At 53.7% G+C, this 12,344-nt stretch overlaps 1 protein-coding gene across 1 annotated transcript in view; it reads right to left on the bottom strand.

The window, feature by feature from the left end:
* Nucleotides 1–12,344, bottom strand: part of Cacna1h (calcium voltage-gated channel subunit alpha1 H) — a 59,671-nt gene that overhangs the window by 24,439 nt on the left and 22,888 nt on the right. The window lies entirely within an intron of this gene.

Below are 12,344 nucleotides of genomic sequence, written 5' to 3'. Positions count from 1 at the left end.
GAGCAGCCTGTTGGAAAGGGACAGGGACAGGACAGGATGAACCCGGAAGACTCCTTACAAGGGAGAGGGCTATGTTGCCCCCTGCCCACAGGGCCTGCCCTGGAACAGGGCAGGGAAGGGTTGGACCACCCTTGTGAATGTCCACCTTACCGTCCTGACCCTGACCCCTCTCTTTCCCAAGGCCCCCAGCCCACAGAAGCACCATGCACCATGGCTCTGAGCCACCAAATGTAATTATATGCTCCTACTGAGAGTGTCATAATTACACTTAATGGGTTCAGCAGTAACAAGCATCTCTGCTATAATGGGGCTGCGGAAAACAGAAATCAGCCTCCTGCTAGTACAGCTCCAGCCTGCCTCTGACAGGCAGCATAGTGCTCCTGGGCCACAAGACTGTAGAGTCTCCACCCCTGTATCTGTTCACACCCAGCCAGGATAGGAGACTATGGCTTCAAGTGGATCCTGCACACCTCACACACCCACTAGTGCCCAGCTCTGCAAAGTTCATTCGCGACACCACTCTGAACAGACAAGAGGTGATAAGTCTAGCCTGGTCTCACCATGTCCCAAGACACTTTAACCTCTAGGCCCAGGAAGCTGCTCTGCCTTCTTCCAGGGCTCTAAACTGCTACAGTTAGCATCTCTGGTGGAGGGACAGTAGATGTGTGTGTCCTCATGCGGGTCAGTGGTAGACTGTAATTTCCAAAGTGGAGGAGGTACTGCTCTGGGTTAAACAAAGCAGGCTTGGGGAGCACAAAGCTGGGGGTAGAGAAGCCCTTTGTCAGATAGGCCAGTGGGGTGTATGGTCCAGACTAAGACAGTTGTTCCCACGCTGGACTGGTCCCTGAGCCTACCTAGTGTCATACCCTGCCTACCACCAAAAGGGGATGGGAAGACTGTCCCTTCCTTGGTGGTACTGGACCCTGCTACTCTGCCCTCTCTGCCCCATCCCCTTCCCAGCAGACACTGTATTGGTGTAGGAAGGCTTTCTAGCTCACCTTGGCTATCCCTACTGACTCAGACTCTAGGACCCAGGACTAGAAGCCTGCCCAAAACTGAAGACTGCCTCTTGATTTCTTTGTCTATTGACTTGTTTCCCCTGGGCTGGGTCCATGTTCATCCACTCTCAGATTCCCTCAGAAAGGCCAAAGAGCGGTGTACTCTCCTGCTGGTTTGCCTGGTGTTTCCCTAGAACCCTTAGAGCCAAGTCTACTGTGTACCTTCGGGCCTCCAGCTGTTATGCTCTCACATAGCTACTGTTAAGACTTATAAACAAGCCTTATGTGGCATTCCTGACTGAGGAACTACTACCTCTGGTCCCTGGTCCAGACCCTGAGTCCAAGCTCCAGGTCAGTAGAAGTGGAAGACATGGGCATCTTGAGAGTGCAGGGGAGTGCAAGGGGCTTGCCTGGGCCCCCAATTTACTAGGGGACTAGATAGTATTCAAAGTTAAGGTGTGGTCTGTGCCAGGTACAGGCCTGGGTCTTGCCTAAGGAGAGAATTTTTTTTCTGTCTTTTTGAGACAGGGTCTCCTTGTAGCCCCAGCTATCCTGGAACTCACTATGTAGACCAGGCTGGCCTTAAACTCACAAAGATCTGCCTGCCTCTGCCTCCCAAGTGCTGGGATTTAAGGCGTGTGCCACCACACCTGGTGGGAGAGAATCTTTTAAGTCTCCTACAACAGCAAGGACATACCTCATGTATCTGTGGGCAGCTAAGGACAGGCAGTGCCAATGGATCACATCATGTGGCGCTGGATGACTTCTGGAGGCTTAATTACAACCGATAGATTTTCTGGGTTTAATTAAAATTCCTGTAGGCTTTGAACCAACTTTTATAAATTACAGTCAATGTCCACAGGGGGTGGGGGGGGTGTCAGAGCAAACCAGGATATGTGGACAGGAGGTGGTACTGGTACAGCCCAGGACCTGGCCACTGAGGGTGGAACAATCAGTGGATATGGCCACATGGGGATGTGGGCCTGGGTTCAGCCAGATGGGCTATGCTGGTCCTTCCCAGAGGTTCTCTTAAATGTTAAGGATCCATCCAGCTCTGAAGGTTGGCAAGCAGCAAAGAATTAGGAAACAGGCTAAGAGAGAGGCTGACCAAGGGGTCTCAGGAGACCTCCTGAATAGCTGGGACCTATGAATGGGGGATCCTCAAATCTAGTACCCATCCTGTTGGCCCCCACTCCAAGCTCCTCATGGCCCCATTGTTCCTCTGACCATCTATCACAGCCTATGCATTTTGGAGGGACTCAGCTGCCTTCCTACTCTGCACAACAATATGGGGCCAGGACTCCAGCTAGCATCCAGCAAATGGAAGGTCCTGCCATAGGGACTTCAGAACATGGAAAGAGGCCTTTTCTAGGCCCCTTCTGGTTTCCTGCTGTGGATGTAGCTTCCCTAGGGGATTTGGAAACACAGTCCACCCCATAGCAAGGCCTCCTCCCCTTTTCCGCCTGTATGGTCAACCAATCTGGCCCATGACAAAACCCATAGAGGGGTCCTCAGGCCATAGATGTGTGCTCTCCAGGGGTTCTGGCTCCAATATACCCCAAATAAAACCGCCAAACACAGCCCCATGTGAACTAGGATGACGAGGACACGGGATGGAAGGCACGGGTGGTGGTCGCTGTCCATGGTGCTGAAGCAGCTGTCCCACCTGGGGCCCATTCAGGATGAGAATGGGGCTGGGCCAGCTGGATGGGGAAGGAACACAAGCACAGGAAGACCCCCTGCTGCCCTCACTGGAGTGGAACATCTCTCCTACAAACACTTCATGATCTTCCCCTCCCCACTCAGAGGGACCCAGGAGGAAGACACGCTAAATATGACCTTATAATGAGAAAGGTGATGACTGCAATGATCCTTTATTCCAGAATAGGTAAGGAAACTGCAAGACGCTAGCTGTGTGTGCAGGGAGTTAAGGCCACACCTAACCCTAAGCCCTGCTGGGTGTGGAGTGGCCACTGTCACTTCTGTGACCTCACCAAGGCCTGGCAGGCAAGGATCTCCTGCTGTTTGCATGGCTAACAGTTTGTCAGCTCCCCATGGGCTAGAGTCCCAGATGCTCTATGGCCCCTTAGGGGGGAATCATGTAATACAGGATGGTATGGCCCAACGTGGTCCTGAAGCCCCAGACCTCAGTATTAACACACAGGTTGGCACAGGCCTGATGGCTTAGTCCCTGGAGTGGGACTCCCTCACCCCACCTCAATGAGTCAGTCCGGACTGGAGTTGGGGACAAGAGAACCTGCCCTGACTCTACTACACCTGCCCCACACCTCTGGGCCTCAGTTTCCCCATCTGTTGCAACACTTTGATTTACGTAGACCCTTTGTTTGGTACAGCACTAGCAGGGCCTCAATCTTCCTGACACAGACTCAGTTCCTGTGCAAGGTTCCTGTATATCACCCACCACAAGGGTCAGTCTGCAGGGGGACAGGATACAACCACAGAAGGGCAGGACAGGGGTACTGGGGTACCTGACCCAGTAATGTGATCAAGATCCCAGAGTCCCATATTCTCACACCAATGGAAAGTGTGGTCACACTAGCTGGGGTGAAGGTCAGGAATCTCCAGGTGTGGCTGATGCCTGGCCTCTATGGCCAAACTGGCCTCTAAGCAGGACAAGGCCTCAGGATCCCAGGCAGAGCTCCCTGCTGGGCAGTACATAAGATCAGAGGATTAGCTGAGCTGCCCTAGCCCCGCCTGCCAGCCCCCAGAGCAATCTGCACAGTTAGCTAAGCTCCATTAGGCCAGATCCAGAACAGCTTGGCTTGCATGCGAGAAGCCAGGTGGGAGGGATGAAGGGATGGAGGGGTACAGGGCCCACAGCAGGAAGAAAGCCCAAGGCCAAGCAGTCAGCTCCACATTCAAGGTCCCATGGTCCCAAGGTCCCATGCTGCCTGCTTTGGGGATCTGGGCTTCCCTCTACAGGGACTCCTGGTTGTACAAAGCCTTCTCTGCCCTGGAGGTCTGGGGCTGTCCCTCTTACCACTCTGCAGCCTGGAGCCCACACACCATGTTCGCTACTGCATGCTCCCTAATACGCCCCCCCCCCGGCATTCTCAGGAGCACTCAACCTTACTTTTCCAATTTGTTCAAGAAGAAAGACACGTTTATTCGTGACAAAAGACGGTCCTGCAGAGGCGACAGCCTAGCCCAGTGAGGACGTGAGGGTGTGAAGAGTCCTCATGTACCTCACGGGAGCTGGCTGCCTCCACAGGAAGGAGAATAATAGCTTCAGGTCCTCCATCAAATAACCCACCAGAGTCAGGTGGTTGCAGCCCCTGGTACCCAGTAGGTAGCAAGGGAACGCCAAGAAGCAGCCCAATTCCCCCAGCATAGTCTTTCTTGGGCCTCCATCCTTGTGGCCCCTCTCTTCTCTACACTGGGACCAGGGCAGACCAGTTACCCTGTAATCTGTATACCCACAGTGGTCAGGAAGGCCCAAAAGTGTTGGCCCAAGCATCAGAGTTCACCATGTTGGAGAAAAGTTAAAATGGTAGAATTTTCAGCAGATGCACGTGACTTGACATGTACATGGTGGGCGGTGTTGCTGCTCTAAGCCATGGCACCATCTTAATTAGGGCACAACAGCATGAGGTGAAGGGCAGGGGGCTAGAGGATGTGGGAGCAGAGAGTTGTGTAAGGCACATAGCCCCATCAATGGAATTTGTCACAATGCAAAACTGTCCCTCAAGGATGTGTTCTCCACATGCATGCCCATGAACATGTGGGGAAAGTACAAGGTAGGAGACAGAAGGGTGGGGAAGAAGCAGAGTCAATTGGTTTCCAGTTCTCTTACTTTACCATAATCACATCTTTTGACTTTCTGCACTGGAGATCCAGGTACTGTGTGTCTACTCGTGGAAGTGGGGAAACAGGAAGCCCAGACTTCGATGGCCAGTGTGCTATAAATACCTAGCCCTAGGGACTCCCCAGCTCTGCAACACTTGGGTTCTGGGCAGCTGCTGGCATTAGAAGAGTCCTCAGTCTGGCCTAGAGCAGCTAAGGCTCCTGACTGCCCAGAGCCCAGACTAGGAGTCCAAAGGCCTTCAGCCCTTCTTATCACACAGGTGACCTATCTCCCAAGGTTGCCATGACAACAGAAACACAGTCGCTTCCCTCACCCTAGCAGGTGGACAGTCCAGCAAGAACCCCCAAAACATACTAGGCATGAAAGGGCTCCTGGACTATGAGTATCCACAAAACACACCAGTATGGGTAACCCTGGACACTGTGTCATTGTGAAAGACTGGGGGACATGGTGCCACACACAATTCTGGAGCAGCTAGAAGAGGGTTCATAGAGACAGCAGACTAGACACTGCAAGGAACAGGCAAGTGCTGATGGGAAGCTGGGCTTCCTCCCAGACAGGTGGCCATGGTTGGGGCTGAAGGCTGAACAGTGCTGCAAAGACACTAAATGCCACTTAAGTGACCGCATACTTCAGCCACCCCCACCACCCACCTAATCAGGTCCTTTTTGCTCCTTCACTTTAAGCACTGTTTGGTATGAGAGTTGGTAATCTGGTCCCTAGGCAGACCCAGGTAGGGCCTTCTCTTTGCCATCTGCCATACAACTTCCTCCTGGGGCAGACAGGCCCCTTGACTCTCACAAAAAGATACCTTCTAAGCCACATGCCCTCCAAGTTCTTTTCACAGCACTCACACACAGCAGTAGGTACCTGATGATGTCACTTGCTGCCACTACTTATAAGGTGGGTCAGAAAATAGAGGCCAGCAGATGGCTCTTCCCATGAGCTCATGCTGAGCACAATGAAGGGCTGATTGTGAAATGTGCAGCCTGGGCTGGGACCTGAACCTGGGTAAGGTGTGCTGGGCCCCTAAGACTGGGGCCCACACCCACCTTCAGAAACAGAACAGCAGCTATGACAGGATGCTGAAGTATACTCATCTTGAGTTGCTGGCCTAGTTGACCCAACTGACTCAGAAGTGGGCCTGATTATTCTCACACTGAGATGGAATGAGGGGCCCATGGCTCCTGTTCTATGCTTAGCAACCTCCATAGGTCCCCCTTACTGCCTCTACTCCAGGTAGGTCTTCTGGTCCTGGAGCTCTGGCAGCCTTGAAGGGTCTGAGACAGACCCCACTCTTAGAGCATTCCAAGTCTTCTTGGAGTGGGCAGCGGTCACACATAGTGGGAGGCAGCAGATGTAGGAAGCCTGTGGACTTGCCTATGCTCTGTGGAAGCCAATGTTCCATCTGTTCCTGCCGGCATCCTCCTTGTAGCTAGCAGGGTCCAAGAGAATAGGTACAGCCCAGGCAAACATGGGGTGAACATGATCCTATAGGCTCCCTGACCAGCTGATGGACTGAGGTAACCATTGCTCACTCTGACAATGGACATGCCTGTGGCAAGGTGTCTACAGAACTTAGGGTCTCCAGAAGGAAAATAGGAGCTACTCATTGGAAGATGGCACATACTAGGCCATACATGTACATGCATGACTTGCTGTGTACCCTCATCCTGTCAAGGTCTCCAATGCTAGGGGCTCAAGCACCCCAATCTCCTCCCTCCTTGGGCTATCTTTCAACTCCAGGGACTAGCCCCCAGTACTTCCTACTCCTCAAAGCCTTAGGCCCTATCCCCAGCCTCACGTACTTGGGCACCATACAGTGCCATCACTCACTGTTCATTGTGACCCCAAAACATTCCTCTGGAAGGCCCCAGCAGCTCTGTTCCAGTTCCTACCATGACCACTAACCTCATCCATCTGAGCTGCTTCTAAAACAGGTGGGCTGCAGTCAGGTTGAACATACAAGGAGAAAACACAGACTGACTCAACTGGATAAGGTAGATGTCCTCTTGGAGGGACTAAGTAGGCTCTGCCACCTCCACAGGTTTCTTCACCCACAACTTGGAATGGTTCCCTTGAGACGGGCAGGAGAGACTGGTGTGGCTGAGACAGCGAGAATGAAACAGACTACTACAGCCTCAGGAGCCCTCAAGCTAGCCCAGATATCCTAACTGCCTCACAGGCCAACTAGGTGGGGCCTGCAACTCCGTTCCCTGAGGGAGCTTGAAATGCACAGGTGGCTGTGTCTGGGCGTGGTCATATCACCCAGCCTGGCACTGCCATCCTGACCTGGGTATCTGAAGGCCCAGAGCAAAGACAGCTCCCAGAGTACTGGGTCTGCATGCCTTGTTCCTTCCCAGAAGGTGATGGAAATCCCAAAGCCTTCTCACAGGTTAGTGCCCAGGATTTCCCAGAGCTGGGTGGCCTTGTGGCTATTTGTCCTGGTCTTCTGTGAGACCTCAGGGCAGTGAGGCACTTAACACTGCAGGATATGCTGATTGAAGGAAGTTTCTCTTCTTCCCCTGAGGCTGTTACCATGACAACAAACTGGTAACAAGGTGAGGAGGACCCGCCCTGACCCAATTAGGGTGGAGGCAGAGGGATCCCCAGTCAAGCTTCACTGCAAAGGGGTTTCCATCAGCCATGGGATCCCTACTCAACCCCCAACTCCTGCATTGCACTGTGGGGCTTAAGAGAGGAGGGTACATGTTGAGGATTCCATTTGTGCTTGGGATTTGGGAAGAAAGGCGGGGAGGGAGGGGATAGAGACAAGGTAAGCCCTGTTGGGTTTATCAGTGACACCCACACACAAGGAGCACCAGCCTGGGTGGCAACTTCCTTCCCAAATCGCACCCCCTCCCCAGCTTTGAAGGACACAGTGCACTTCTTCCCCATAATTCTCTTATCAGACCCTGTACCTGGCCAGCTTTTCTGACCTGGAACTTCCCAGAAATGACTCCCTAAGCACTGTATGCATATCTGTCCCAATGAGTGACCATAGGGCCCAGTTGTGGGGACCGTAGCAGCTATCCACGGTCACATGGATCTGGATCTTTCAGCCCTATTTCCATCAGCCCAGGAGGTTGCAAGGCATCCAGGAGCTGAAACAAGCATGCTTGTCTGCTGAGGAACCCTAAGGCTGAGCCCCTCCATCAGGTGCTTATCAGGCAGAGCCTGGCTCAGGGCTCAGCAATGTCAGTTGTCACCTGTGGCAGTTACAGGAAGGTGGCATAGGATCCATGAGGCTCAGGGTTTGCCCAGGAGACAGGCTGAAGGGAGCCATTGGGGTGATTGTGCCAGTCTACCACCTCTGTCCAGGGCTCAGTATCTTCTTGGGCTATGGGATGGCCAGTTCCATCCTCACCTGGAGCCACCCTTCCCTCAGGCCCAGCCAACCTGCTTCCTGCTCCAACCTCCTACTCTAGAAGACACTTTTGCCCTCCATCCCCTGCCCCCATGGTTTGGCCAAGGGAATGTGGCCTGAGAGCCTGGGCCTAGGCCTGCATGACTCACAGTGACTGGGCTGGGCTGGGCTAGGCTGGGGCTGGGGCTGGGAGGTGGGGAGTGAGGGGAGCCGACCAAACATGGAGCTGTTTGTTCTCCAGCTGCCTGCTCCACTAGGGGTCACACAGGGAGCAAGGGCGGGGCGGGGGGGGCTGTGTGAAGAATGCCTCCCCCTGAAGTCAGGGTATGGGAGCCACTCCCCACCTCAGGAAGACAGGTCACTCCAAGAATGTCCCCAGCTCCAGAACATTCTATCTCATCTTCAGCTTCTCTTTGTGCCCCCACGGAGCTCTCTGCTTTCCTAGCCTCTTGGCTAGTAGCAACCAGGGTTGCTGCTCCCCTTTTCCCTCCCCTTTGCCCCCATGGCCTGAGCAATATATGGTAAACCATCCTACCCCAGGCAGTACATTGTTCTTTCCCTGGCTTAGGTGTGTACTCACCTGTTACAGGGGCAGGGTGGGGTCGCCCCTCTACTCTATCCCAGCAGGGCCAGCTGGGGGGACAGGGGACACCCAGAACCAGATTTGGACACCAGATGTCTATTCCAGTGTGCTGTGTACACCCCACACGTATGACAAGGGCACTTGTATGTACGCACCTTTTGAAGCTTTTTAAAAGGAGGGTAGGTCCTCAGGTCTTTCCAGGCCAAGTCCCCCTATCCTTGGGGACTGACACTGTGGAGCCTGGCTGAGCACATGGCAATGGCTCTAATTGTGCAGTTTTTAAAGCCATGCTAATTAGAAAATGCGCTAATGTCTCTGCTTAGCTCTTAATAAAGAGCTTGATCGGGATCTTTTCAAGGGATAATTGAGTGGAAAAGAGCCAGATCCCACCCCTCCAGTCCCTGTGCCTGCAGGAAGGCAGGCTGAGTAGGCGGAGAAGCTTCACCCAGACTCCCGTCAGTCACTTGGTGGCAGCCTACAACCCCAACAAGCACCATGGGAGTCGTTCCTGGAAGGGGAGCCGGCCCTAGTCTGTTTCCCACATTTCCTAGACTCTCTTGGTTGATCCCCAAGAGCACCAGCTCTGCTGATGGCCCCTGGGAGCTGCTCCTGGACCTGTCTCCCACCCCACATACTGCCATCAGCTTTGTCCCAGGTACAGAAGGTGAGAGGGTCTGGTCTTGCCTCTGACCAGCTGGGTCCCCCAAAGTATTCTGCACACCCCACCCCACTCTATGGGTCCTTGGAAGCAAGGATGGGGAGGGGGGTGAGCATAAAGAACAGAGCCAGGTGATCCCTGGGGATGAGGACTACTGGCCCACAGGAGCCTGCTCTTCTGGAATTCTCTGGGCCAGAAATAACTGCCTGGGCTTTGCTGCACAGCTGCTTGAAGCCCAAATTAGCGACCCCAGGGGACTGGATGCTCCTTCCATGGGAACATGGCCTGTTGCTACTCCTCCCTGTCCTGCTCCATTGAGGTTTGGCTCCTTTCTGCAGAACTGTAGTGAGTCTATCTGGATGGGTTATGTCTGTTCTCCATGGCTGGGCAATGGAGTTCAGGCCTGGTCTGAAGGGTCTGGGTCATAGCCCTTCTATGGGACCCAGGGCTAACTGCTAGGGCCCTACAGGGGGCCAAGGAATCTAGGTCTGGGAGCTGAGAGGAGACCCAAGTGGTTTAGCTAGGAGGTAGGGAAGGATCACAATGTTTCTCTCTAGTCTTCAGCTCTGTCCCTTGATGCCACCACCTACCCTGTCCAGGTTTCTGCCTCAGTCCTGCACCCCTGCCACTTCATCTAGCTTCACACAGTGGCACAGAGGAGCCCCAACACTCCAGTGAGCAAGGCTCCTTCTGCACAGCCCCTCCCCCCACATCCCACCACCCGCTCAGCACACAGGTGCTCTTCTGTCCTCTCTGAGGGTCAAGAGGCTTTGTCTGAGCCTCAGAGAGGCTGGGTAGGTGGGCCATAAGGATAGGGGCTCACTGTGCTGATTCCCACTGTGCTGATTAGGGGCAGGAACCTGGCCCCATGGTCTCCACCTTCATGTGAAAACCCAGCTTGTACCTGTGACCTGCCTGCAGCATCCTATGTATGGACTTGCACTGTGCATACCTGAGAGTGGGGCTCCTTGACACATGGGCACATGAGGAGAGGGAATAGGTAGGGCACCTCATATCATGACTGCCTGCCTGCATCCACAGGAATCCGGGAGCCCTGCTGCAGCTGGCTGTGTCCCTGGGTCCTTGCCCCCACTATCCATCTCTTCAAAACCCAGCCTTCCCTACCAGTGTTGCCTGGCAACTAGGTGTTTATTAAAAAGGGAGACCTCACAGCAGTACCCACCAGCCTGCTCTCCCAGCCTGGCAGAAACCCTTCTCTAGTTTCCAGCTCCCACACCATCAGGGACATACTGTTTTGTCTGGCCCTGGACCCCAAGCCTATTCTTCATCCCCCACTCCCACCCTGTTCCAACATCCCTCTCTGCAACCCTGGAAGCACAGGGGGATGGGGGTGCAGTGCTTTAGTGACTGTACTTCCTGGGTAGGGTGGCGAGCAGCTTCCAGGTTCACAGTGCTGGTCTGCCAGGCTCAAGAGCTTCCTGTGTCTGGTATCCCCATCTCACTCCTGGTCACCCCAGGTCCTATAATGGGGCAGGGCCTCCTGAGCTGCTAGGTTACTGAGAGCTTACTGAGGCTCTGGCCAGCCTATTTAGAGCCCAAGTCCCAATGGAGGCCCCCACTCAAGTGGATAGCATCTAGAACCTTCCAGAACAAGTCCTGGGTGACTGGTAGTGAGTTTGGCCCTTGCCCTCCTGAGGAACCTCAAGCTTGGTTGGCTGCTGGGAAACGCTGGACACAAGCTACTAGACCCTGGTCAGGTCCTACCCCCACGCCTTAGGCCTCCTGGCCAATGCATGGCCCTGAAAACCCCATAACCTCTGGAGCCAAACTGGGCATGGTGGTGCACACCTTTAATCCCAGCACCTAGGAAGCAGAGGCAGGTGGATCTCTGTGAGATCGAGGCCAGCTTGGTCTCCTAAGTGAGTCCAAGGAGCTACAGGGAGACTGTCTCAAAAAAAGATCAAAAACCAAACCAAACCAAACCAAACCAAAAAACCCAAAAACCTCTGGAGCCCCTCACCTTTTATACCTACCAGACCTGCTTCACAGCTGGGTGATATAACCCTCATTCTTCTGCCTTAACTATGGCTGCTTGCTGGATAGTCCCCATCTCCCAATGGACACAAGGAAACTTGGAGTCTTAAAGTTGGGCAAGGTCTCCCATTTTTGTCATACCTAGGCGCCTCTTTTCTGGCCCTTGGGGAAGTTCTGCCTTCAGCAGGATTTGGCTACTGGAGGCCTGGAGCCTTGGGCAGCCTCCTTCGTCCACACAGGGACTGGCTACATCCCCACAGTGCTTTGCCTACACTCCAAAGGCCACTCAGGCAGCCTTAGCCTTGGCCCTGTCCTCTTCCACCAGCAGTCATGTTATTAATAGCAGCAACATTTAAAAAAGATGGCTCAGACCCCCAAGAAAGTCTTATTTCAAAGTAAAGCTCACTGGACCTTGGTTTCCGGAGGTTGCTGCTCCATCCCCCAAGGCCACACACCCTGCTGCCTGGGTTGCAGCCCCAGCCTGACAATTACAAACTATGTCCTCAGAGGCTCTGCCTAAAAGTTTAGAACTGCAGGTCCTGCTTTTCCTGCCTTGTGAGGCCACTGTGTAGGTGATGAGTCAGTTGGGTCAGGATAGCCCTCAGGTGTTTCAGGATCCCCCAGGTACATGTTTCAGGTGTGACCCAGTAGCAGATGGAAAACATGCTATGGACGAGTCACATCATCCAGGCAGTCACCGGCATCAGGCAGAATGGGATGAATAGAGTCTGCTGGCCTTGGTCATAGAGCAGTGAGCCAGAGCTTATCTCTCAATTGGAGGTTGGAAACTGGGATTAGGATACTGCATGGGGCAGGTTCTAGGAAGTGGGTAACTGACCACTGTGTGTCCACACATAGCAGAGGTCTTGCCCATGAATCACTCTGGAGACCCTTGCCTCACAACCTCATCTAATAAA

Source organism: Nannospalax galili, unplaced genomic scaffold (assembly GCF_000622305.1).
Source record: "Nannospalax galili isolate Female #2095 unplaced genomic scaffold, S.galili_v1.0 scaffold668, whole genome shotgun sequence".
NCBI lineage: Eukaryota > Metazoa > Chordata > Mammalia > Rodentia > Spalacidae > Nannospalax > Nannospalax galili.
Note: the sequence above shows the minus strand (reverse complement) of the source record. Positions and strands in the feature narration are given on the sequence as shown.